The 27,117-nt window shown below is 39.7% G+C and overlaps 1 protein-coding gene across 1 annotated transcript in view; it reads right to left on the bottom strand.

Moving 5' to 3' along the window:
* Positions 1-15,040: 15,040 nt before the first annotated feature.
* Themis (thymocyte selection associated) overlaps positions 15,041-27,117 on the bottom strand; it is a 201,515-nt gene continuing 189,438 nt past the window's right edge. The window contains exon 6 of the mRNA XM_060373142.1: positions 15,041-15,248. The gene's annotated coding sequence lies outside the window, so the exon portion shown is untranslated. The remainder of the gene's footprint in view (positions 15,249-27,117) is intronic.

Raw genomic sequence — 27,117 nt, 5'->3', positions numbered from 1 at the left:
TACCTAAAACACATCAAAGCAATGTTTCACAGCTCACACAATTTAGGGGCTAAATGTGTGCCTTCCTGGGGTCAGACTGGTAGCTGACGCATTAGGTGTTCTTGCAGTGACCTGAGTTTGGTTCCCAGCACACACATCTGGTGCCTCCTAACCACCTGTTGCTCCATCTCCATGGTTTCTGGAACCCTGTCTGGCCTCTGAGGGCACCTGCACTCACAGGGGCACATGCCTGCTCTCTCTCACACACACAGACGGTCATTCAAAAAATAAAATAAATCTATACCTTTGCAATAGTTGAAACATGATATTTGAATGTTCATATAATTTGCTATAGCTTGTGAGTTTACATCATTTGTCAAAATTTTCATCACTGTTTGTTTGTTTGTTTGTCTGTAAGGTCTCACTGTGTAATCTTGGCTGTCCTGGAACTTGTGTGGACCAGGCCTGCCTCAAAGTCAGAGAGGATCCTTCGGCTTCTCCTTCTTGGGTACCGAGATTAAAGCTGTATATGACCACAGCCAGTTTACATCACTGTTTACATTGTTTTCTTTTCCAAACTCAGGAGCAGAGAGCAGAAAAGCTGTTGGTGCATCGCGGGTAAGATGGAGGGATTTTCATCTACGGTTTTAACATTTCCCTTCTGTAGTGAACAAGCTCTGGAGATGGGGATAGGGTAGAGTGTCAGGGATTGAGGGGACAGTACTGCACGGCACACCAGAAAACTGCGAGCAGCAAGTGGCTCTAAAGTGTTCTTAACTTAATAAGATAGATCATTTCATAGTGTGAGCACATGTTAGTTAATGGCCTGACATTAGAGAGAGAGAGAGAGAGATAGATAGATAGATAGATAGATAGATAGATGATAGATAGGTAGATAGATAGATAGATAGATAGATAAAGATAAATACAAATGTGTCTCATATATATTCATGTACATATCCATATATATATATCCATACAAATATATATTCAATATCAATATCCTTAAATGTATAACTATTTCTCAATAATAAATAAATTTGGTAGAAATAAATAAGTGATAAACAATTATGATTTCAGGAACTTCCAAGACTTCACAGGAAGTCCAATTTTTTTAATTTTTATTTTATTTTTATTAATTACAGTTTGTTCACTTTGTATTCCAGCTGTAGCCCTCTCCTTCATCCCCTTCCAATTCCAACCTCCCTCCCTCTTCTTCTCCTATGCCCCCCACCAATCCTCCTCTCCTTCCCTCTGACCCTAGTCTATCAGTTCTCATCAATACTGGCTTGTCTTCCTCTATGGACTGGAAAGGCTCCCTCCATAGGTGGAGGTGATCAAAGAGCCAGCCCATGAGTTCATGTCAGAGACAGTCCCTGTTCCAATTACTGGGGAACCCTCTTGGTCGCTGAGCTGACATGGGATACATCTGTGCTGGGGTTCTAGGTTATCTCCGTGCATGGACCTTGTTTGGAGTATCAGTCTCGCAAAAGACCCCTGAGCTCAGATTTTTTGGTTGTGTTGCTCTCCTTGTGGAGTTCCTGTCCCCTCCAGGTCATTCTATCTCCCCCTTCTTTCATAAGGTTCACTGCACTCTGTCCAAAGTTTGGTTATGAGTCTCAGTATATGTTTTGATACCCTACTGGGTAGAGTCTTTCACAGGCCCTCTATGGTAGGTTTCCCCCCCTCTGTTCCCTGTTTTCTCCCTCTTCCGATGTCTGTCCCATTTGCATTTCTGAATGAAGCATCTTACCCAGGGTCCTCCTTCTTGATTAGCTTCCTTAGGTATACAGATTTTAGTATGATTATCCTATATTATATGTCTAATATCCACTTATAAGTGAGTATGTACCATGTGTCTCTTTCTGTTTATGGGTTACTTCATTCAGGATGATCTTTTCTAGATCCCACCATTTGCTTACAAATTTCATGATTTCTTTGTTTTTAATTGCTGATTAGTATTCCATTGTGTAAATGTACCACAATTTCTGTATCCATTCCTCAACTGAGGTACATCTGAGTTGTTTCTAGCTTCTGGCTATTACAAATGAGGCTGCTATGAACATGGTTGAGCGATGAAAGAAAGAATCTCAGGTGTGGAAGATACAATGGAAGAAATTGATGTATCCATCAAAGAAAATATTAAATCTAAAAATTTCCTGACACAAACCACACAAGAAATCCAAGACAACATGAAAAGACAAAACCTAAGACTAATGGGAATAGAGGAAAAAGAAGATTACCTCCTCCAAGGCCCAGAAAATATTTTTAACAAAATCATAGAAGAAAATTTCCCCAATTTAAAGGAGAGGCCTATAATCCTACAAGAGGCCTAGAGAACATCTAATAAATTAGACCAGAAAAGAAAATCCTCCAGCCACATAATAATCAAAACAGTAAGTATACAGAACAAAGAAAAAATACTAAAAGCTGCAAGGGAAAAAGGCCAAGTAACATATAATGGCAAACCCATCAGAATCACACCTGACTTTTCAACAGAGACCTTGAAAGCCAGAGGGCCTGGACGGATATCATGCAGACCCTAACAGAACACAGATGTCAGCCCAGGCTACTATACCCAGCAAAACTCTCAGTCCTCATAGACGGAGAAAACAATATATTCAACAACAAAAACAAATTTCAACAATACCCACCCACAAATCCAGCGTTACAGAAAGTCTAATTTTGTATGATTAAATACCCAGTCTTTGAGAAAATTGGAAATGAATTTTATTAGCTTTATTGATTCTTTACTTGAGCAGTCCTTGCCTTCTAAATTAAAACTACTTTTCATTCTATTTTGCATGCACTTAGTTGTTCTGGAGTTAGCTGTTTCTCAGACCCAGGGGTCCTGCTGTTTCAGGACACTGTCATCCACTGTGGACATTTCTCTTTCCTGGGAAGTTGTTGCAAGCATGTGCTACACTGTGAGCATGTGTTACATTGTTGTTTTGCCTACACCCCGCCCTGTGCATCCATCACTTTCTTCAACCCACCTCAAACCAAAACTGTTTTTAATTGCATGTGTGATGACCACGTACAGCCTTTTCTATTGCCCTTATTCACTAAGCAAGAAACCATAATAAACATTAAATGTCCATACAGCACTTGTATTATATTTAGCTTGATAAATAATAGGTTATTTAAATTATAACGGACTATGTACAGTTTTTATGCAAAAATCATGCCTCTTTATTTAAAGGATTAGCACATTGTGGATATTGGCCTTCTCAGGGGTCCTCACAGCAACCTTCTGTAGACAGCAAAGGAAGAGTGCACATCTTTCATTTTGTATGACAAAAACTGCATAATTTATTCAAGTACATGCCACAATAATAAACACGACCAAGGGAAATGTGAAATCATGTAAGTGCTCTAGTTTCCACTTTTCATAAAAGAAGCTTATTTTTTCATAAACTACTCTAAATAAATATATTTTTAAGTTTTGTAATTTAAATGTGAGATTCATACGAATGCACTCTGCAGGACAGTACTTTTCAACTGCACACCAAAACTCTGTGTGTTTGAGGGGAGGGAGCTACAGCTCATCTGATGGTCTACTGTTCTATGATCAAGCAAATGCATGCTTAGGGATCTCTTCCTGGTACCTTGCTACCTTGCCACAATCTCTAATTTAGAAAAGCAGGTCTGCGTGCACTTTTTCACAGCTTAGAAAAACTCAAGCCAAGCTGGTATTTCCTCAAAAATGCCCAAAAGCAAAAAAAAAAAAAAAAAAAAAAAAAAAAAAAAAAAAAAAAAAAGTCAAGGTTACCTCTAAATGTGTATAACCATCACGGGCATTAAGTATTGCATGTACTTTGATTGTACTGACTGACGAATTTAGCTTTTGCTGTTGAACACCACAGAAGATAAGATTTTTGACACACAGTGTGGAAAGCGTTTATTTTCAACCAAAGTGTTTGGGGTATTTTAAGGAACATGCCCAAGAAAATGTACTTCTTATCTTTCATTAGCATGTGGGGTAAATACAATAAAATATTTATGAGCTCGTCCTAGTGGAAAATGCACCTCAGCCAGAGTAGGACAAGAGGCTATGCCAGAGAACATTACTATATGATCAAATAAAGTGCGTACAAAGGCTCCTCGTGCTTACCATACAAGTTTGTGAAACATCTACCCTCTGTTAATCAGGGCAAAGAACAATGCCATTCTTGTGTCATTGTTTCCCCCTCTGATAGCGTAATTCATATGCGCAAAACATAATGCATATATGATAAATACAAAATATAACACCATTAATTCACTGTTAGCCCCTGGGCTTCCTAGCTGATCTCTCTCTGGCATTTACCTCAGGTAAATTCTAGTCCGAGATGTGTGTTCGCCTTATCCTTGCTTTGTCTTAAATACATGCGCATGGTTCAAGATTAAAGCTTTATGAATTTAGCTAATCTCAGGCCAAAGATTTCTATAGGTGAGCAGTCTTCACGTGGTAAACACAGAGGTAGAAAAGCTATGATGGACATTTTCTGCACACACTATCAGCATCCACCCATGGAGCAGAGGAAAGCTTTGCCATTTTCATCTAAGTTGCATTCTGGGGAAGAATTCTTTTCCATTTTTTCACCGCTCTGAGGCTTTGGAGTCCCTGACATGGCCATCCCCACCTCAACAAGTACTTGAGTATTTCTTTGGGACTTCATTCACTCAGTGCTTCCTCTGTGCCCTACATCTGCGCCTTATGTCTGGGTTGACAAAATTCCCACTTTTCCACCTATAAATGAAGATCTAGAGATAATCAACCCCTGCACAGAGACAGGGAATTAGTGTCCTTCTGGAATGAACTCCCATATAGGTTGTCCAATGCCAAGTGGTCAGCCATAGGCACATTTACATGTAAGCAATGCTAAATAAACTCAGTAAGTTATATATATATAATAAACTATATTAAAAATATATAATAAAATATAAAATATGCTATATATTTTATATTTTATTATATAATATATATTATATATAATAAAGTTATATATAAATAACTTATATAATATATAAATAATATATATGTATACATATATATGTACGCATATATGTATATATGTATATATGTCAGAGTTTTATTATTCATATATGTACATATATGTTATATGTACGTATGTACAAATATGCATAAATACATATTTAAAGAATGGGAGAGTAGAGGGAGATAGGGATGCTGTCAATGTAGTGCTAATGTTTAAATTTCTCAGAGAATTCATATTTGTAGAGAGCTATTAATCTATGCTACATGGGTTATATTTATTAATTCTACATGACTTAATGTGTAATTATTTATTTTATGAATTTTATTATATGTATAAATATATTTGTGTATAATTTATTATGGTTATACATATAATTAATATAAGTAATTATATATTAATGTATAATTAATAAGTATATGTTTTGCTATATGTTACATAATTATATGCAAATATAAACAATGTACAAATGTACAGAAATTCTTATATTTTATAAAATAAAGTAAAAGAATAAAAACTCTAATGATTGACAGTGGGCAGAAGGTAAGCCAGCTTAGAGTCCAACTACATGACAGGGAAGTAAGCTTTACTGCTCACTTTGGCTCTGGACAGAATCAAAAAGAATAGGGCAGAAGAGAAGAAAACTGGACAGCTCTGTGGATGCAGAAACACAGAACCTTCCAGTGGCTCAAAGGGAGAAAGCAGAGGAGCAAAATCTGGGCAGGAGAAGCACATTATCTGAAGGTGAACCCACTCTTCTAGGAATGGCCCCTTTGCCAGGTCCTCAACCTGCCCAAATGAACTAGCTCAAAAGAGAGGGGACAAGAGCACACCTCCTCCCTTAGGTAGATTCCATTTGCTATTGTTACATTTTCCTATGTTCATTATCACTGTTTGGGTTGAATCACTGGTAAAGTGCATACATAAGCCCTTTGTCCTTTACAACTAGCTTGTCTGCAATTAGCTTAATGATGTATCAGAATTAATGATCTATAAGTTTTCCTTATATAGTCTACATAGAATCCTTTGCTTGAACTCTATAGCAAATGCCCTTTGTTCAGTGATTCCTATTTCAATACCCCATTCCTTTTCCATTCTCAAGTCTCTGCTAGATTTAGTTTCTCTTTTGGAGTACAATCTTTAGATAATTTTTGCACTAAGAAGAATTTAACTGGCTGTAAACTGTGTTTTGCTTATTAACAAAGCTCTTTTATTCTTATTTTTGAAAATTATGTAATGGGAGTCTCTGTTCTCATTTGACATTTTCCCAGCACACAGCTTTTGTCTGAACTAAGGAAAGTATCTTATGAGCCCAGTTGATGTCCTAATTTTATCTTTGTATCTATCTTCTCAACTCTCATTGATTTGGAGTGGGAATAACTGTTTCACATTTCCTGACATTTGCTTGTGTTTCTAAAAGTTCTTAGGCGTCGTTCTTTTGAACATTGATTCACCTCCACTTTTTACTCCCTCTCTAATTTCTCCTACCAACTCCAAGTAAATATATTACTGACTTCCCATCAAGTCTCCTTGATGTCTTTCCGTGCTTTATTTATATTTCTCAAAGTTCTGTCTTTCTTTATTACATGTTGGAAAATTACAAATTCTACCCTGTCATAAACTTTATTTTACGTTACACATAACCTGGGTTGATTTGTTTTCATTTATTATATTTATAAATATTATCATGTTTTCTTTGCACTGTATTACAGTAGGAACACCTATGGTGAATTCTCTGAAACTATGTTCATTTACCTCTGACCAAGATCATAAACATAAAACATTATCATAATCTATGTGCATTGATATAAGTCCATGCTACTAAAGAGACTGAAAGACTGCAGGGTAGGGAATCTCTTAAATATCCCATTTATTTATCAGTTTTATCCACATACTAACTCAATATAAAATGCTACCTGGCTAAGGACTCAGTCATATGGTAATACTGATGATGGCCATTATATCTTTATTAAACCGCCTTTCCTAATTTTCATTATATACTATGAACTTTGATCTGGTAAATACATAAATTTTAGAACCTAGAAGAAGGATGAAAACAATTCTCCCAGTTTTATCCCCAGGAAAACACTGACTTTCTGGCTTTTTGCTGTCACAGAATCCAAACAACCACAGCCCCATCATCATGGTGGTCCATTATATGGAAAATATACTATTTTTAGCATGATGCTAAAAAGTGGATTTTGTGGCAAGATGTATGCAATCTGATTCCTGTTCAATACAATTTAAAGTGCTCCAAAGAGTTGCCTAAAGCTCCCAAGATACGAGAATGCTTTGGACTCTCCTGTTAATGAGACACTATGACAACAGAAATGCTTACCAAAAGGAAAAAAAAAAACACACATTTAATTGGGGCTGAATTACAATTCAGAGGTTTAGTTCATCATCATCACATCAGGAAAATATGGTGGCATGCATGGCAGACATGGTGCTTGGAAAGGTAGCTGCGATTTGTGCTTCCAGATTGGCATGCAGCAGGAAGAGAAAGTGACACTGGACTTTCTCTTTGAAAGCATTTGAAACCCCAAAGCCCATCCCTGGAGACATACCTCCTCCAACAGAGCCACGCCTTCTCCAAGAAGGCTTCCCCATCTAATCCCTGTGGAGTTGTGGCAATTCCTATGAACCTATGTGGGCCATTTTCATTCAAACCACCACATCTTTAAAGGGGGGGGAGGTATTGGACTATCAGTTCATCCTGAGGTGTTACGCAAAATACCATAGACTGGGTAATTTGCTTATTTATATACTTGTTCTTGTTTTGTTTTCCCCATTTAAGATCTTTTGTAACCCAGGCTAACAAATTCTTTATATAACCCAGGATGACTTTGAACTTCTGACCCTCCCCCCAACTCTGCTTTCCTGTACTTGGATAACTGGCAAACACCACCAAGCCCAGTTTATTTAGTTGAGGGGGTCTGAGCCCAGGCCTTCATGCAAGCCAGGCAAGCACTCTACAAGCTGAGTCATACCCTCAGGTCAGATATGGCGAATTTAGAAAATTATCACTATGTATCAAAGTCCTAGAGCCATGGAAATCCAAACATTATCGGATTTGGTGTCTGGTCAAGACTTGCACTACTCAAAGATGACATCTCTTGTGGTGCCCTTACATACAAAATAGGGAGGGCACTCCCCTTACATTCTTTTATTCTTGCTAATTGCCTTTTTGTGAGTGGCGCTCACATGGCTGGCATTTCCTACGGATCCCGCTTTTAATGTTGCAGCATCGAATATTAATACTGCAGCATTGAGTCCCAACAGGAATTTTCAGAGAGCACCAGCATTTTGGCCGTAGTCTGAACATGGACTCCTAGTTACACTAAGACACATAGCATCTAGTAGACCTCTTTGGCTTCTAGAAGTAGCATAGCAGACTAACTATAGTGCTCTGGATTCTGGAAGGGATAGGCATAGCTGGCAGTGTTGGGAGCCAGAAGAAAGGATGCTACCAGCAGGTCAGGCATGGGGTTTAAGCAGACACCCATTTCTAGTATGTGGCTCTGGCAACCCTGTGGCACTAAAGCTCTCTGTAGCACACAAAGAGATCATGTGGAATCTCCAGTTACCCCTAACAGACAAATTCCTTTAGACTCCCTGGAACATGGTTATGACATTTCGTCACAAAATTACAAGTTATTTGAAAGCAGCTATCATCATGCTACTGAGCTATGAGACAGACTGGCTAGAGGACAACAGTACACCGAGTTATGTATGACTGAAGAAGCCTTAATGGCTGCTGTCATGTACACAGATTCATGAAGATCAAGTAAGCCTAGCTGAAGTCTACCATAAGATACAAGGGGCACATGTGAGCTTGGAAGGGAATGGGCCAAAATGATGCAAGTGAGCCATGTGAAGGAGGAATCCAGACCTTCAAGATATGTACATACTTCCACGCAGCTCTTACTTATGCAGCTCGTGAGGAAGCTTCCTGTAGCAACTAATAAAATAAATTACGCTGTTATATGGATCAGTATACATGATAGAATAATAGAGGCTCGAAGTGGATAGTTGTTACCCTAATTTCCCACTCAGAGGTGAACCTGAAAAACAACGGTAATGGGAAACCCTCCCAGGGGGCAAAGCTCCAGGCAGTATATCGGTATGGTAGCTGTCTAGTGAGCTCACAAAGAAAAATTATCTACAGTAAAAACATGAATAAATTTGTGCAAATTTATTTATTTATCTCTGCTTCAGATTTTTAATAGGTAAAATATGAATTGAAATAAAAGCTTTATTATAGGCTTTGAATAAACTGCTTAAATCTTTCACTAATAAAATTAATTCTTCATTAACTTTATCTTTTATACTTTCAGAATATATGTGTGTGTGTGTGTGTGTGTGTGTGTGTGTGTGTGTATTAGTCCAAATACCTTGTGAAGTATCAACTCAAGACTTTTTACTTTGGAGAAAAGATCAGACCTAGGTATTGAGTTCTCATTTTTTAATCTTTATCAATTCCTTCAGCAAAAATACACTGAGGACCAACTACCCTTCTTAGTGCCCCAGTTAGTGGTTCACAAACCCAACAAAAGTCCCTGTCCTTTGTGTGCGAAGGAGACATAAAATATTCTGGGTGTGTAAAATATGTAACCAGTAAACCCAATTATGAGAAAATAAAAACAATGAGGGAGAGGGGAAGGGCCAGGATGAGTAGAGGTTAAAATCTAAAATAAGTGGTCAGGGCGGACTTCAAAGAGAATGTAACATGTGGATAAAATCTTAAGGAACTGAGATAGTGACCTTCATGAGAGCTGAGTAGAAGACCTTCCAAGCAGGGAGATGGACAACTACAAAGACCTTAAGCCTGGGCTCAACCTGGCACAGCTATGGGACCAGGGGAAGGCCAGGGGGATGCTGGCAACCTGGTGAGGAAAGCATCCGAGAGGTAAAGGGGCTAGAGCACAAAGGACAGAGTAAATAATTTTTGACAATTTGACTCTTATTCTGAGCAAAGTGGGAAGCTTATATGACATGCTATAATGTACCCATTCTGAATACTGTGCTGGAACAGCTTTCTGCATCAAGAACAAACAGGAGGATGTTGCAGGGTTGTCACAAGAGACCAAAGGAGTCAGTTGATGTTTGAACTGTAACAGTAGAAGTGGAATCAGTAAATGGTAAAATCCTACAAATATTTTGATGATTGACATATATATATATATATGTTCAAGCTACTGAATTCCATCCTTGGGTATTTTTTTATTATTAATTACACTTTATTCACTTTGGTTTTTTATTTATTTTTTGATGAAATTCTTTTTTTCTTTTTTTTATTAATTACAGTTTATTCACTTTGTATCCCCCCATAAGCCCCTCCCTCCTCCCCTCCCGATTCCATCCTTCCTCCCCCTTATTCATGCATGCCCCTCCCCAAGTCCACTGATAGGGGAAGTCCTCCTCTCCTTCCTTCTGATCTTAGTCTATCAGATCTCATCAGGAGTGGCTGCATTGTCATCTTCTGTGGCTTGGTAAGGCTGTTCCCCCCTCAGGAGGAGGTGATCAAAGAGCAGGCCAAAAAGATTATGTCAGAGGCAGTCCCTCTTCCCATTACTATGGAACCTACTTGGACACTAAACTGCCATGGGCTACCTCTGTGCAGGGGTTCTAGGTTATCTCCATGCATAGTACTTGGTTGGAGCATGAGTCTCTGGGAAGATCCCTGTGTTCAAATTTTCTGGTTCTGTTTCTCTCCTTCTGGACTTCCTGTCCTTTCCATATCTTACTATTTCCCACTTCTTACATAAGATTCCATGCACACTGCCCAACAGTTGGCCATAAGTCTCAGCGTCTGCTTTGATAGTCTGCAGGGCAGAGGTTTTCAGAGGCCCTCTGTGGCAGGTTCCTAGCTTGTTTCCTGTTTTCTTCTTCTTCTGATGTCCTTCCTCTTTGCCTTTTGGGATGGAGATTGAGCATTTTAGTCAGGGTCCTTTCTCTTGATTAGTTTCTTTAGGTGTACAGATTTTAAGAGATTTATCCTATATTACATGTCTATATGAGTGAGTATATATCATGTGTGTCTTTCTGCTTCTGGGACAGCTCATTCAGGATGATTCTTTCCAGGTCCCACCATTTACCTGCAAATTTCATGATTTCCTTATTTTTCATTGCTGAGTAATAGGTATTCTTAATTTTCAAGGTTTGTTTATATCCTAATTCTAGCTCTTTCCACAAATTTACACATTCCTTTTTAGCAGTACTTTGAGTTGTTATGTAACAAGCTGGAAGTTATAGTAAATGCTGACTTTGGGCTAAAAACGGTGTTTATATTAAAGTCCTGTTGTTAGAGTCTAGCCGGTCCATTTCAAATAAATTACTTTTATATGTCCTTTTGCCATAGGTATTTTTCTGACGCTGTGGTAAAATGCTCTTAAAAAAATCAGTGTTAGGAAGGACGGATTTATCTGCGCACAGGTGCCACAGTACAGTCCCTCAGGTCAGGGAAGTTGCTGGGTGGAGCATTGGAGCAGTGAGACATTTGGTCAGATTGCAATGCTGCTGGTCAGCTTTTGCTCCTTTTCATGCATTCAAACTCAGGCAATGCTGCTGCTCTCCTCTGGGATGGATGTTCTCACTAACAACCTCATCAACCTAATCCTTCATAGGCTTGCTCAGTGCCTAACTTAAGCTAAACAATGCCTCATATGTGTGTCCAGAGGTTTGCCCCCTACATGACTGACTCCAGAGCCCGTGCAACCCACAGTCAACATTAACCATCACATGCACTCTCCCACGCATACACACATGCACGCAGGCAGGAACACAAGCCATCCCTGGGCTGGTCGTCCTGGATTATATTAGAAAACAAAAACAAAACAGGCTGAGCAAGCCATGAGGAGTATGCCAGTAAGCAGCACCCCTCCACAGCCTCTGTATCAACTCCTGCCTCCAGGTTCTTGCTCTGCTTGAGTTCTTGCCCTCACTGCTTTTGATGATGAACTGTTAAAGAGAACTGTGAAATCAACCCTTTCCTCCTCAACTTGGTTTTGGTCATGGTGTTTCATCACCGCAACAGCAACCCTAAATAAGACACTATACCTCGAACTGCGTCAATGATTCGATATTAGGGAAGGCAACTTTTTTTTTTTTAATAAAATACACACATTGTGCTCTGCTTAATTTTTCCAATTATTTTATTTTTATTAATTATAGTTTATTCACTTTGTATCCCCCCTGTAGCTCCCTCCCTCCTAAGCCCACCTTCCCTCTCCTTCACCCATGTCCCTCTCCCAGTCCACTGAAAAAGGAGGTCCTCCTCCCCTTACTTCTGATCCTAGTCTATCAGGTCTTATAAGGAGTGGCTGCACTGTCTTCTTCTGTGGCCTGGTAAGGCTGCTCCCCCGTTGGGGGGAGGTGATCAAAGAGCAGGCCAATCATAGACAGTCCTGTCGCCATTACTGTGGAGGCTACTTGCATACTGAACTGCCATAGTAGCGCTATCTCAGGGGTTCCAGGAGTAGAATTAGTAGCTGGTATTATGGACCTGTTACACATCATGACCATGCTGTAAAATTTTGTAGTTATGACTGGGCCCAACTCTGATAATCCATAATGAGTGGGAATGTTGGGGACATTCTCTTTCTTCTTGGCTTCTTTAAAGCAATCAGCTTCCTTAGTGGTGAAAAATGGTTTCAGTTCTAGTTAAAGAATTTTTTTGTTTTTTTTTCTTTTTTATTATTATTATTAATTACACTTTATTCATTTTGTATCTCCCCATAAGCCCCTCCCTCCTCCCCTCCCAATTCCACCCTTCCTCCCATTTCTGCATGCATGCCCCTCCCCAAGTCCACTGATAGGGGAGGTCTTCCTCTCCTTCCTTCTGATCTTAGACTATCAGTTCTCATCAGAAGTGGCACTGTCATCTTCTGTGGCCTGGTAAGGCTGCTCCCCTCTCAAGGGGAGGTGATCAAAGAGCAGGCCAATCAGATTATGTCAGGGGCAAGCAGACTCATACCCAAACTTTGGGCAGAGTGCAGGGAAACTTATGAAAGAAGGGGGAGAAAGAAAGACCTGGAGGGGACTGGAGCTCTACAAGGACAGCAGCAGAACCAAAATTTCTGGGCACAGGGGTCTTTTCTGAGACATACTTCAAACAAGGTCCATGCATGGAGATAACCTAGAACCCCTGTTCAGTATAACCCATGGCTTCCCAAACTCCAAGTGGGTTCCATAGTAAGGGGAACAGAGACTGTCTGACATGGACTCAGTGGGCTAGCTCTTTAATCACCTCCCCATGATGGGGGAGGCAGCCTTACCAGGCCACAGAGAAAGCCAATGCAGCCAGTCCTGATGAGACCAGATAGACTAGGGTCAGATGGAAGGGGAGGAGGACCTCCCCTATCAGTAGACTGGGGAAAGAACATGCGAGAAAAAGAAGGAGGAAGGGCAGGATTGGGAGGAGATGAGGGAGGGGCTACAGCTGGTATACAAAGTGAATAAATTGTAAAAAAAAAGCAATATTTTACTTGTTATAGAAAATAAGTTATTTCAGTTAACCATAGCTGTAAACACATACAGATAATAAAAACAAAAACAAAAACAAATCTTCTTTGTGAATTCTCAAGATCTTGGACAGGTCATAAAGTTTATTACATTTTTAATATCAAGACAACAAGAAGCAGAGTATGCAAAGGGACTTACATTAACATAGAAATGCCAGACATGATTTCTGGTGGAAAGCCTATGATGATTTACAACCAAAGAAAGAGAATTCATCTTCTTATTTTCTAGTCAAAGACATGAATTTACAAAAAATAAAAATTCAATCATGGTCATATACCAAACTAAAAATATTCAGTGTTCACTGTTAGCTGAAAAATGACGAATTGTATTAGTCCCAGATTAACCATAGTACAGCTTTCCCAGGCTGTGCGGCTGGGTTATGATTCTCTGTGGTGTTCAAGAACTCAAATACAGAGACATAAAGTTTCAAATGTTCCTGCTCAAATGGATGCAAACTGGAAAAACAAATAAAAATAGGACAATCTCCTGAAATTTCAGAAGTTACAGATAACACACTGTATTATGACAGTGAGGCCACTAAGTGATCTTTTAAAGCATTCAAATCGGGATTGGTTATTATTAAAGAGAAAAAAAAAGGTGAGAGAAGGTAAGAAATCAGAACATAAACATTATATCAAAGGTCTCTAGCTGTGGTTATTTATATGCTGAAAATTTACTCATGATTTATTGTCTTTAGAGCCTCTTCGGTATGAAAGCATCAAATAATTTCTCCCAACTTGTAAATTAATTATGACCTCAGAGTGAAGTTTCGTAAAAGTCTGACTTATGAACAAAACCTAAGGCTTCTCACTGTTCTCTATGTAAGCTAACTAGAAAAACTCTCAATCTCTTCATGTTGCTAGAGACAAAGTGGTTTTATTCCCGTGTATTTAATACATAATAAGAAAACTTATAATACTGTGTTTGCTCCTAATTTTTACAGGCATGTAACTATAGATACTAGTCTATTATCTATTCATTAATAATCACTTTGGTTTTTGTCAACTATATTTATATAGCTCATTATAATTATATTGCCTTTTTCTTCCCATCAAATATTATGGTTAAGTAAATGGTTTGCTACAGTCCTAATAGGCATTCACTCAAAGCATTACTGAGATTACACTACATAAAATACAAGGCAAATTATCAGAACCTTGGTGATATTGCATTCCTCACCTCTCCCTTCTAGAAGTAGAGGGAGGAGGTCTGTGATTCATAATGGCTTTGGCTATTGACAGTTGACATTTATTTACAGTATATTTATAAAACAAATTGAAAATGTAAAGTCAAACTCATTTCACAGTTCCCAGGGAATCAGACAAGAAACTTACCTGACACTCTGTTATAATTAATTTTCCTAAAGTGACTCTTAGCAAAAATAACGATAACACTAGAAAAATGAGGAGAAAATTGCTAGGGAAAAAAAAAAGGTAAAAATTCAGTGAGAATTTAGACTTTAAAATGGGATTCTACTCAATAGTGGAAGTCTAAAATTATTTCTAATTGCTAATTTTTGATAGCAAAAATAAGAGACATAAAATATGCACATTGAATAAATAAGTCTTAAGCTTTATGTGTTAAAACTTTTAAGCTTGTTTTTGTCTTTGCAGTGGCCAGTCCAGATTCTTCTAGAGTCCATTGGGGAATAGTTGTTTTTCAGCTGGAAGGCTAGGCTTCCTTTTCTGTTGCAACATTTATGTTCGCTGCCCAAGTGGCTTCCGTCACATCTTGTTATTTTTGATGTTTTTTCAGTTTTGAAGAGTTCTATAAGTGAAGAAAAAAGTAAGAGGAATCCATCAGGAGGTTGAACAGGATGCTTGCAAATATTGTTTATAGGATCCCTGCACACATATTTCTTTTGAGAAATAATGGGGAGCAAAGTAAGAAAAACCAAAGAGTAAAACAAAGGAAAATATGTAAATTATTCAGGAACAAAGTACATATTTATGAGACAGAAAATAATACTTTAGATTTGTAATGTGCTTGGTGTTGAAAAAGATGATTTTGTATTCATTTTCTTTTTTAAATTTTTATTTTTTATATTAATTACAGTTTATTTAGTTTGTATTCCAGCTATAGCCTTCATTCCCTCCCAATCCCACCCTCCCTTCCTCATTTCCTCCCTGTCCCTCTCTAAGTCCACTGATAGGGGAGGTTCTCCTCCCCTTCCATCTGACCCTAGCTTATCAGGTCTCTTCAGGGCTGGCTGCAATGTCCTCCTCTGCGGCCTGGCAAGGAAGCTCCTCCCTCGGGGGGGGGGGGGGGTGATGGAGGGAGGTCAAAGAGCCAGCCACTGAACTCATTTCAGAGACAGTGCCTGGAGCAATCTACAGATTCAATGCAATTCCCATCAAAATACCAACACAATTCTTTACAGATTTTGAAAAAAAAAAATTCAACTTCATATTGAAAAACAAAAAACCCAGAATTTCCAAAACAATCCTGTACAACAAGATTGTATGGAGGTAGCTCCATCTCTGATCTCAAGCTGTACTACAGAGCAATAGTAATAAACACTGCATGATATTGGCATAAAAACAGAATGGTGGATCAATGGAACCAAATAGAAGACCCAGAAATAAACCCACACACTTATGGATACTTGATTTTTGACAAAGAAGCCAAAACTATTCAATGGAAAAAAGATAGCATCTTGTATTCATTTTCATTCAGTGTCATAACACATCTATTTCAGGAAAGTGTAAGGTGAGAAACAGACCATGGCAAAATTGTGGCCCACCCAGTTGGCACAGGCAGACAAAGACTAAAGCTATCTATGACCTAAAAATGGGGTTCTAGATGCAATCTTCTTTGGCTGTGGCACTCTACCTGCAGAACAGACACAAACCTAGTGTGGTCCTGAGAAGTGAGGAGGAACAAAAGGACACCTGTAAACATCAAACTGAAGCCAGTGCTACACTTTTCAAGCAAGAGCCATACCACATATGTTCCAGTTAAGGTGAACAAAACCACGCTGGCACAACATCCTACCAAACTCCAAAGAAGGGTAGATCGCTCTCTGACTAATTATTCCTTCCCACTATAGCCTTGCAAAGTGTGATCCCTAGGATGGTTAGCAAAACAACAACAAAAAGACAAACAAACAAATAGAAAAACAAAGAAACGAAAAAATAGTAACAAAAACAAAAGCAAAAACAGTGCAAGTAGCAAGTGCTACCCTAAAATGCTCAAGAGTTTCCCAAATCTGAAATCTCCCCAGCTTATGCCTGGACTGCAGGGACCAGAGATCTGTTCAATTAATCACTAAATCTGGACAGAATCCACAAGGCTCCTGAGTGGTCATTATCTTGTGACGTCTCTTCTTCCTCTTCACTTCCTTTTTCTTTCTAATTCTGTCTTTCCCTACCTCTCTGTCTCTCTCTCCCTCATCCCTTCTCCTTTTTCTCTTTCGCATACTTCCCCCTTTCTTTTTTCTTCTCCTTCCCCTCTTTCCTTCTTCCCATATTTAAAGTTCATTTCTGTCATTACCTAATCTTATGTGATTATTTTCATCATCCTTAAAAACAAGAGAGAATGAGATATAATAATACCAATCGTACAGGGTTCTCACAAAAATTAAATAAGTTTCATCAGTTGTTACCAGTTTTTATAAGGTGAGTGAAATATAAAGACAAAACTTACAGATTCCTGACATGTAAAGAGTTCGCAGTTTGATTGAAAGAAGTAGAGGAATTCAAGCTGGAAAGTTATGCAATTTCTCTATGAATCAGGTAACTTCCCTTTGGTCACCAACTCCATTCACTGACTCCTTGGACTGCTGGATGGGATAGTAGATGTCCCCATGAAGAATGTGCCAAGGTCCCATGTTCCTTCTCTTTTTCATTACCTACAGTCTCCAGTGGTGGTCTTTAGATTTTTTTGGTCTTTCTCAGATAATGAATAGCAATATACTACCCACTCTCGAATATGCATTAAAATAAGGCTTTCAGGCTATGTGCCCTGATTTAATCCCACTCCCATCACTTACTACCTTTGAGACATTATCTACCAAAAGGAATAAAAGTATTCTTTCTCCCTTGTAGTGTTTCTCTTCTTGATTGGGAAGAATAAAGGAAAATGAAACAATTATTCTATAAAAAGAATGCAGACTAAAGACCTAGGTTTGAGCCCTGGGTATACAACTAACTGGCTACAGGTCTTAACAAAACTTTGTATTCCATTTCCTTATCAGTGAATGACTTTTGATGATAATAACCCAGGCGCAGACTTAAGTAAATATCAAATGAAATAATGCATCTCAAGTGCTTTGTAAAACATAAAGTGCAACAGAAATGCTACCTGCTCTTCCCTTCCTATCCTCGTATAAAAGGATTACAAGCCCGTGGTGGGGAAGTTCAGTCTGTCATCTTGACAGTTATTACTCTCGCTCTCCCCCGTCAATAAGCTGATCTAAGATAGTGCATTGTAAAGCAGGGATGTGGGAGGTGAGGATATAAGAATAATTGTATCATCTCAAACTAAAATAATGGCTGGAAGCCAGGTTCATTCTGGAAGAGACTTTCTAGGTTAGTTCAGTCAGCCTCATCTCACTCATTCATGCCCTTTGGTACCCATGCTCTGGTGACCACTCTTTGTGGACAGAGCCCAGAGCACATTCAGCGAAGCCTGTTCCCATCACTCCCACTTGCGAGAAATCTTAAAGAGTACAGGAACTGCTTACTTCAGATAATTACTTAGATTTTAGAATGCAAATTGATATGAAAACCTTTACTTCGGAGCATTTATCACCCGTTCCTTTGGAAATATCACAAGTTGAATACAGAAGTGATTTCCTTTTTTTTTTTTTTTACATCAAATTGAAGATCTGCTGAACCAATTATTTAGCTGATGAAATTAACAGAGGAATTTGGAGTCATACAGAGGAAGTTCCACAGAGATTAAAACAAATCATTCATCATTTGAACAGACATAAAATGGAGTTTTATTCCATTTATCTTTCTAAAAAAGTATAAACTAAGCAAGTGACCTTCATTGGAAGAAATACACATCTTCAAAAAAAGCCTGTCAGTCCAGCTTAAAAAAAAAAAAAGCTATAACCATAAAATCATATTGAAGAAAAAATTTTCATTTTCTGATATTTTGGGGGAATCAAACTCAAATATATCTAAACTGATTTACATTCTCTTATAAAACTGATATTTCCTAACTGCATTTAATTTAAAGCGAAGTACAGACTTCACTTTCCCTGGAAACTGAGAGACAAACTGAGCGCTGAGCGGGAACAGGGAAACCTTCAGTGAGCATCTTCCTTTAAGAAGCAGCCTCACCAAGGCTAGTCTCTTCTGAGCCTTCCCTGAAGTCTCTCCTGAGTATTTTTGACTTGATTTTCATCCATGCTTTCAATTACGTGCCAGTCGTTCGCTGTCTTTTCTTTCTTTTTTTATTTTAAATTTTTTCCCAGTTTTTTCATTATATATCCCGACTGAAGCCCTTTCCCTCAACTCCTCCCAGTCCCACCATTCCTCCCTCTTGCCGTCTATCGCCTTCCCCTAGTCCACTGAAAGGGGAAGTTTTCCTCCTCTGCCACCTGCCCATATCTTATCAAGTCTCCTGAGTACTGCCTGTTTCCTCTTCCTCTAGGACCTGGTAAGGCTGCATCACCAAGGGCAAGTGCCCAAATAGCAGTCACCCGAGTAGCCCCTGCTCCACTCCCGGGGGAACTCACGTGGAGACTGAGCCACCAATCACCAATCTGATCAGGGGGTTCTAGGTCCTCTCCATGCATGGTCTTTGGTTGGTGCATCAGTCTCTGCAGGACCCCTGGGCTCATATTTTTTTAGCTTTGTCTGTCTCCTTGTGGGGCTCCTGTCTCCTCCGTGTCCTTCTACTCCCCTTCCCCCTTCTGCCATAAGGCTTTCTGTCCCTGTGCTCTGCCCAGAGTTTGGCTGTGAGTTTGAGTAAGTGCTTTGATCCCCTGTTGGGTGGAGCCTTTCAGAGGATCCTGTATCATAGGCTCTCATTCTGTTTCCTCTCTTCCACAGCTTCTAGTGTCTATTCTGTTTGCCATTCTGAATGAGATTTGAGTATCATCCCTAGAGGATACTTAGTGTTTAGTTTTTTAGGTCTGTAGATGGCTGTCCTATCTAATATCCTATATTAGATGGCTAATATCCACTTATAAGTGAGTATATACCATGCCTGTCTTTCTGTTCTGGGTTACCTCACTCCAGATGATATTTTATAGTTCCATCTATTGGCCTGCAAATTTCACGATTTCCTTGTTTTTTTAATAGCTGAGTAGTATTCCATTGTGTAAATGTACCACAATTTCTGTATCCGTTCCTCCATTGAGGGACATCTGGGTTGTTTCCAGGTTCTGGCTATTACAAATAAAGCTGCTGTGAACATAGTGGAGCAAATGTCCTTATCGGATGGTGGAGCATCTTTTGGGTATATGCCCAGGAGGGCATGCCAGGAGTACTTGAGGTAGTACTATTCCCAATTTCTTTTGAGAAAGTGCCAGATTGATTTCCAAAATGGTTGCACAAGTTCATTCACTTTCTTTTCTTAGGCACATTTTGAAATTAAAATATGGACTAGGTACCCAATGACACATGTGAGCAGCTCCAGCATCTTTCATCGGTGGTGCTTAATTCACTCAGTTATTTTTAGCTCTAAGGCTTGTTTGTCTTCTTGAAGGATGTTTTTGCCTAGAGAAAATGGTTGAGAGGCGCCACGCATTGCCTGTAAAATAAGGAGTGCAGCAATCTGGAGGTCATTTCCTTATTAAAGAAATATTTATTGAGAGTTTAGCACAGGCCTATTGGTTTCAGGGCGTCTAAAATTAGAGCCAAGTGGAAATTTTAAAAGTTGCTGCAATCATGGTGCCCATCTGTGGTGCAGGGGGCTAATAATCAAAATTAAGAAAAAAAAAAGCTTATGCTGTCTTGGGTAGGAAGAGGCAGTTCAGGTAAGAGGTTATCATTCACGGAAAGGTGGTTATGGAAGAGACCACCAAAATAGCTCAAGGCTGGTCTACCTGAGGTAACAGGGAGGGTTATGGTAACCTCTGGACAAAGAATATGACTGGAATTTCTCTCAAGGCTTTGAGAAATAGGAATTCAATGGAGCTGGAACAGAGAGGGGGTGGAAAACAGGAACATCACTGTGGGATTTTCAGGACAGGGTTTTCAGCACCTTGCAGCTGCCCATTGCATCGAGAAGAGAAATTGTGGAAAAGAGGTGAGAAAAGATGGCATAATTTTATGTAGTGGTAAATGCCTGTAATTTCAACCTTTGGTAGACAAAGAATGGAGGACTGTGAGTTCAAGTGCCTCCTGGACAACACAGTAAGAGTCTGTCTTAGAAGGAAAGAAGTCCTGAAGAGTGGTTGATAGCAGCAGATACTTGGACTAAGATGATAGCAGTGCTTATGGAAGAAGACTAATCAAACTCTAGAGACTGGTGATAAAACCAAGAGAACTGCTAATGAAGTAGGTGTGATGAGTGCGCGGGAATAAGGAAAGAATGCTCTCACGTTTTCTTCTGTGTCACTCACTGTTTAGAATATGCTTCTAGAGATCTGCCCAGAGTCACCAGAAAAGCATGGGTAAGTGGATTATTGGTATAACCAACAACCAAGGCATCTTTTTCTAGAACATAGATTAGTGGACATTTTCTCTAAAGTGCTAGATAGTAAATATCTACCACAGATACTCAGCTTTGCTTATATAGCACCAAAGCAGCCATAGACATATATATGTATGTATGTGAATGAATATATATGTATATGCATGTGACTGGATATATATATATATATACACACATATGAATGTTGCTATGCCCTAATACAATTTTGCTGATAGACACTAAAATTTAAACTTCATATTATTTTCCCCATGCCAGAGAATACGATCTTGACTTTCATTTTCTAAGCACTTAGAAGTTAAAGACAAACATTTGTTAATTCCTGAGCTATTCAGAAACAGGCATTAGGATAGATCTCACCCACGGGCCATAGTTTGCCAACCCTGCTCTGCATAAGAGATGGCCCGCATCTATATTTCAATGTTCACATAGTGATTTTCTTTGTGTATAAGAACATTAATGTGATGAGGGCATTTGTATGCAAATTTAAAGCTTAGAGGCAAAAAAAAAATCACAAAGACATGACATTCTTTGAGTAGAGTTCACTCTTGGGTCTGTCGGGTTGCAAAGCCTGCTCACTTTCCACCATGCCCCACTAGTTTGAAGACTATTTTGTTAGTAGTTCAAGGTCTGTACAGGCATGGCCTAAGGAGGAGGTGAAGAGAGAGAGGGAGAAAGGGGTTGGGTTCCCTTGCCTAGAAAGCTGTTGTTTCCTCTGTGTGAAGTACAGGGTGCTGCTCCTATAATTACCAGTCTGCTGATGAGAAATCCCATTGGTGGAGGCTGACAATGAAAGCTCTCTACAAAGAGCAAGTGCTGTAGAAAATAAATTAATCTCTAGGGGAGAAGAGGGGCAAGATTGTCAGTGCTCACACAACTGCTAATAGCAAATGATATTTCAGAGTTTGTCAAAGGACGAAATGACTCTGCCTCTCCCTCTGGCACACCCTGAAACATTCAAATGTGAGTTCAAGCATTCACCAAGTGAAGAAGAACCATCTTACAACACTCTACTTTAGGGTGTTACTAATTTCAAAGTAAGAGATCATTTCTCAGAACTACAGGGGGAATTTTAACAATTTTGTTTGTATTCTGAAAATAATTTTGCATTAAGATTAAGCATAAAACGAAACAATAATCTGTTTTAATAGTTTATGTAGAATATGATGTGAAGAACTTGAAGGCTTAAATCATAAAAAAAAAGGATGAGGAAGGAAAAGCTGGTTCTCCTTGTTTGATCAGCACGTGTGTGTGTGTGTGTGTGTGTGTGTGCACTGTAATAGCATGCTGTACCTAGAATGATGTGTAGAAGATTTAGTTAAAGAAGTAAAAATACAATTCTGTTAGCACATAACCCACCAATAGGTTATGTAGGAACTAGATGTTAGTTGCCAGTTTTAAAATACCTAATATTTTAAATGATAGATTTTCTAGTTTCATGTTTCATGATGGGAATATTGATAGTAATACCTCCAGATATGGTCTGACCAGGTAGTCAATCAAGGTCTTAAATATAGAACCCCTACTTTACCGAGTTTTTAAAATAGTCCTTAGTAGATCCAACCATTTGCCTGCAAATTTCATGATTTCCTCCTTTTTGGTTGCTGAGTAGTATTCCATTGTGTAAAAATACCACAATTTCTGGAAAAGATCATTCTAAATGAAGTATCCCAGAAGGAGAAAGTCAAACATGGTGTATACTCGCTTATATAGACCTACAAGATATGATAAACATAATGAAATCTATACACCTAAAGAAGATAAACAAGAAAGCAGACACAGGGTAAGATGATCAATCCTCACTTAGAAAGACAGATGGGATGTGCATTGAACATATGACAGGAGTCTACCGCAGAAGACATCTGAAAGACTCTACCTAGCAGTGTTTCAAAGTAGATACTAAGACTCATAACCAAACCTTCGGCAGAAGGGGAGTAAGTATGATGTGGAAAGGACAGGAGCCCCACAAGGACCAAAGGCACAGGGGTCTTTTCTGAGACTGACACTCCACCAAGGACCGTGTATGGATATAACCTAGAACCTTTGCTCGGATGAAGACCACGGTAGCTCAGTAGCCAATTGGTTTCCCATAGTAAGGGGAACAGTGACTATTTCTGACAGGAACTCAATGGCAGGCTCTTTGACCTACCCATCCCCCAAGGGAGGAGCAGTCCTGCTAGGCCACATAGGAGGACTCTGGAGATACCTGATAAAACAGGGTAAGATGAAAGGGGAGGAGGTCCTCCCCAATCAGTGGACTTGGAAAGGGGCAGGGAGGAGATGGGGGAGGGTGGGATTGGGAGGGAATAAGGGAGCAGGATACACCTGGGATACAGAGTTAATAAAATGTAATTAATAATAAAAACATTAAATTAAATTAAAAAAAATAGTCCTTAGTAGAAACTCACTTATGTTCTATTTCTCATCATACAATTGAAACATGGTTTAGGTTGCAGGCTTAGGTCAAACTTACTTTAGATTCCTTCTTGTCCAGTCTTTATTCTCTGGGTTCTTCCTTGGCCTTGGGGGATAACTTTCCTATAGGGCATCTTTCTTTTCAGCTGTTCAGTCCACCAACCAAAGTGAGAATTAGATATGAGGAGTCCTACCTAAATGAGTCCTACTCAGACTGGAACTTTTGGGGGCTAACCACCTCAATATTCTGTCAGTAGAGGGCATTGCATCAAAACTGCTCAAAACTGACAGACATGAAGATTGCCTTCTGGTTGATGACGAAAGTGAAACTCTGACTCATGAAACATTTTTTGCACAAGCTATCCATGTAGGTTTGGGATGAGGCACCCTGTTTTGTCTTCTGCCTTCAAGCTCTGGTCACTAGTCGAATTGATGAAGGGCAAGTGATGGTGGACCTTGTTTAAAGATTAAGGATAATTCAGGGAACATAGCGGAGGAGTTAAAAAAAATAGCATTAGAGCATAAGTCAAGAAAGTATAAAGTTTACTCAATAGAGAACATCTACATCTTCTGAGAGAGATTTCAGTGTCCAGACGGACATATAAGAAAGAAAGAGGGAAACAGATTCCTGTGCATCTAGAGAATTCCCCAGAAGTCACCGTAGCAATTAATGAGCAACCTCATAATAACACATTCCTCCTCCCATGTAAATATTAATCCTATTATCCTGAATGACTTTGCTCTGAGCTAAAAGAAGCCTCCTGGTCTGCAGCGACAGCCCCAGGCAGGGACAACTACATCCAGAGAGCATCTTCAGAGCGTCATGCCCATGCCAGAGCTCCCCCAAGACACACCCTAAAGCCTTTGTGGTGTTTGTATCAGGACTTAACTTCTCTCTTCCATGCTTGTCTCTCTTACTTCAATTTGGGTGGGTCCCCCCTCCCCTTCAGAGTACTTTCCAAGAAACTAGCCATGTGCAAGTCAACCCAGGGACCTGGCTGTACAAACACAAAAACAAAAAACAAAACAAAACAGACAAAAAAATCTAACTGCTTAATGCCAAACATTTCTACTTAACACTTGTCAGCTGCTTAAAATAGCTCCTGAGCTGATTAAACAGTGGAGCACTGTGTTCTTGTTCACCTGTGGGTGCTAACAAGGAAGACCGGCAACATGGGTGGTCAGATCATTCAGGTACCTCCATCCTAACAGTGCTTCTTAGACTCAGGAGTTAGAGACATAGCCAAGGAGGCTTTCTCATCCCCTCCCTTGCCGAGAAAGGGGAACCCTACTTCACTGCTGGTGGGAATGTAAACTTGTACAACCACTTTGGAAATCAACTTGGCGTGTTCTCAGACAATTAGGAATAGTGCTCCCTCAAGATCCAGCTATACCACTCCTAGGCATATATCCAAAGGATGCTCAAGTATACAGCAAGGACATTTGCTCAAGCATGTTTGTAGCAGCTCTATTTGTAATAGCCAGAAGCTGGAAACAGCCCAGAAGCCCCTCAACTGAAGAATGGATGCAGAAATTGTGGTACATCTACACAATGGAATATTACTCAGCAATAAAAAAAAAGAAAAAAGAAATCATGAAATTTGCAGGCAAATGGTGGGAACTAGAAAAGATCTTTCTGAGTGAGGTATCCCAGAAGCAGAAAGACACACAGGGTATAGACTCACTCATAAGTGGATATTAGATATATAATATAGGATAATCATACTAAAATCTGTACACTGAAAAAAAAACTATCAAGAAAAGGACTTTGGCTAAGATGCTTAATAACCATTCAGAAACGCAAAGAGGACGGACATCAGAAAAGGGAGAAAACAGGGAACAGGACAGGAGCCTACCACAGAGGGCCTCTGATAGACTCTACCCTGCAGGGTATCAGAGCAGATACCGAGACTTATAGCCAAACTTTGGGCAGAGTGCAGGGAATCTTATGAAAGAAGGGGGAGATGGTAAGACCTGCAGAGGACAGGAGCTCCACAAGGAGAGCAACAGAACCAAAAAATCTGGGCACAGGGTCTTTTCTGAGACTGATACTCCAACCAAGGACCATGCATGGAGATAACCTAGAACCCCTGCACAGATGCAGCCCATGGCAGTTCAGGGTCCAAGTGGGTTCCATAATAATGGGAACAGGGACTATCTATGACATGAACTGATTGGCCTGTTCTTTGATCACCTCCCCCTGAAGGGGGAGCAGCCTTACCAGGCCACAGAGAAGACAATGCAGCCACTCAGGATGAGACCTAATAGACTTGGATCAGAAGGAAGGAGAGGAAGACCTTCCCCATCAGTGGATTTGGGGAGGGGCATGAGAGGAGAAGGGAGAGGGAGGGTGGAGTTAGAAGGGGAGGAAGGAGGGACTTATGGGGGGAATCAAAGTGAATAAAGTGTACTTAATAAAATTAAAAATAAAAATAAAGAATAAAAATAAAATCAACAACAAAAAAATCCCCAGAGGGCACAATTCTCAGAAGAAAAACTACACACACTCAGCCTCAGTGCCCGACGACATCAGTGTGTTTTAGGGGAATTGTTGGGAAAGGTTTTTCTTAGAAATCGACTCAGAGAGTGAAGAGTTTCTTGCAGCACTGACGTAGCTGGAGTTTACTATGTATTAAATTAACTTTCACCTGCTCTACCTAGTGAACTCCTCAAAGCAGTCTATGGTATAGCATGCGTATGGACCCCATTTGACAAATACACGGAGTTTAACAAATTGCTCAGAGGACTATGAGCTAATGGAGAGGCCAGTTTTTAAATCCAGCAGCTACGACTATGACTGCAGAGGTCTGAACTTTGCTCTCCTATCATACACATGTGGTACTTTCAGAGAGCTGTACCCTTATTTATGGACAAAGCATGCGGAGTGTATGATGATGTAACTAGAAGATGGGGAGGGAATCACCAAGCTATTAGAGTAGATTAAGGGCCCGGTCATCTATGAGGTCGGTGAAGCGCTGTCATCAGCTTCTTAGAGAAAGGAACTGGCGCTGGCAATGCTGTGCAGAGCTAGCTTTTCCTCTGAGTCTGAGGACTATAGCGGATCCCTGCTATATCCCCACTACATACTGACTATCGCAGGTTTTTTCACACTACATTACATGTGCAGAGCCATTTCACGGTTTCCTGTTTGGCCACTTAGTGAAATCCCTTTAATCTTCTGCACTGACTAGCTAGTTCAATAACTTTCTATACTTTTTCTGTATCAGATATCTATATCTATATATATCAGTAAAGTTTCCATCTGTATCAGATATCTATATCTATCTATCTGTCTGTCTGTCTGTCTATCTATCTGTCTATGTATCTATAGATATACATCAGTAAAGGTTCCATCTCCTGAAACAGATGCAGAGACCCACAGCCAAACAATAAGCTGAGGTCAGGGAGTTCTGTGGAAGGGTGGGAGGAAGGATTGAGGGAGCAGGAAGTCGCCAGGACACCACAAGAAGACCACAAGAGTGTGCATTGGCTGGACCTAGACACCCTCCACATAGCCAGGTCAACATGTAGGTCCCTAACAACCGGGAGTAGGGGCTTTCTCTGACTCTATTGCCTGTCTTTGGATCCCTTCCCCTTAGCTGGGGTGCCT

Source organism: Meriones unguiculatus, chromosome 20 (genome assembly GCF_030254825.1).
Source record: "Meriones unguiculatus strain TT.TT164.6M chromosome 20, Bangor_MerUng_6.1, whole genome shotgun sequence".
Classification (NCBI taxonomy): Eukaryota; Metazoa; Chordata; class Mammalia; order Rodentia; family Muridae; genus Meriones; species Meriones unguiculatus.
Note: the sequence above shows the minus strand (reverse complement) of the source record. Positions and strands in the feature narration are given on the sequence as shown.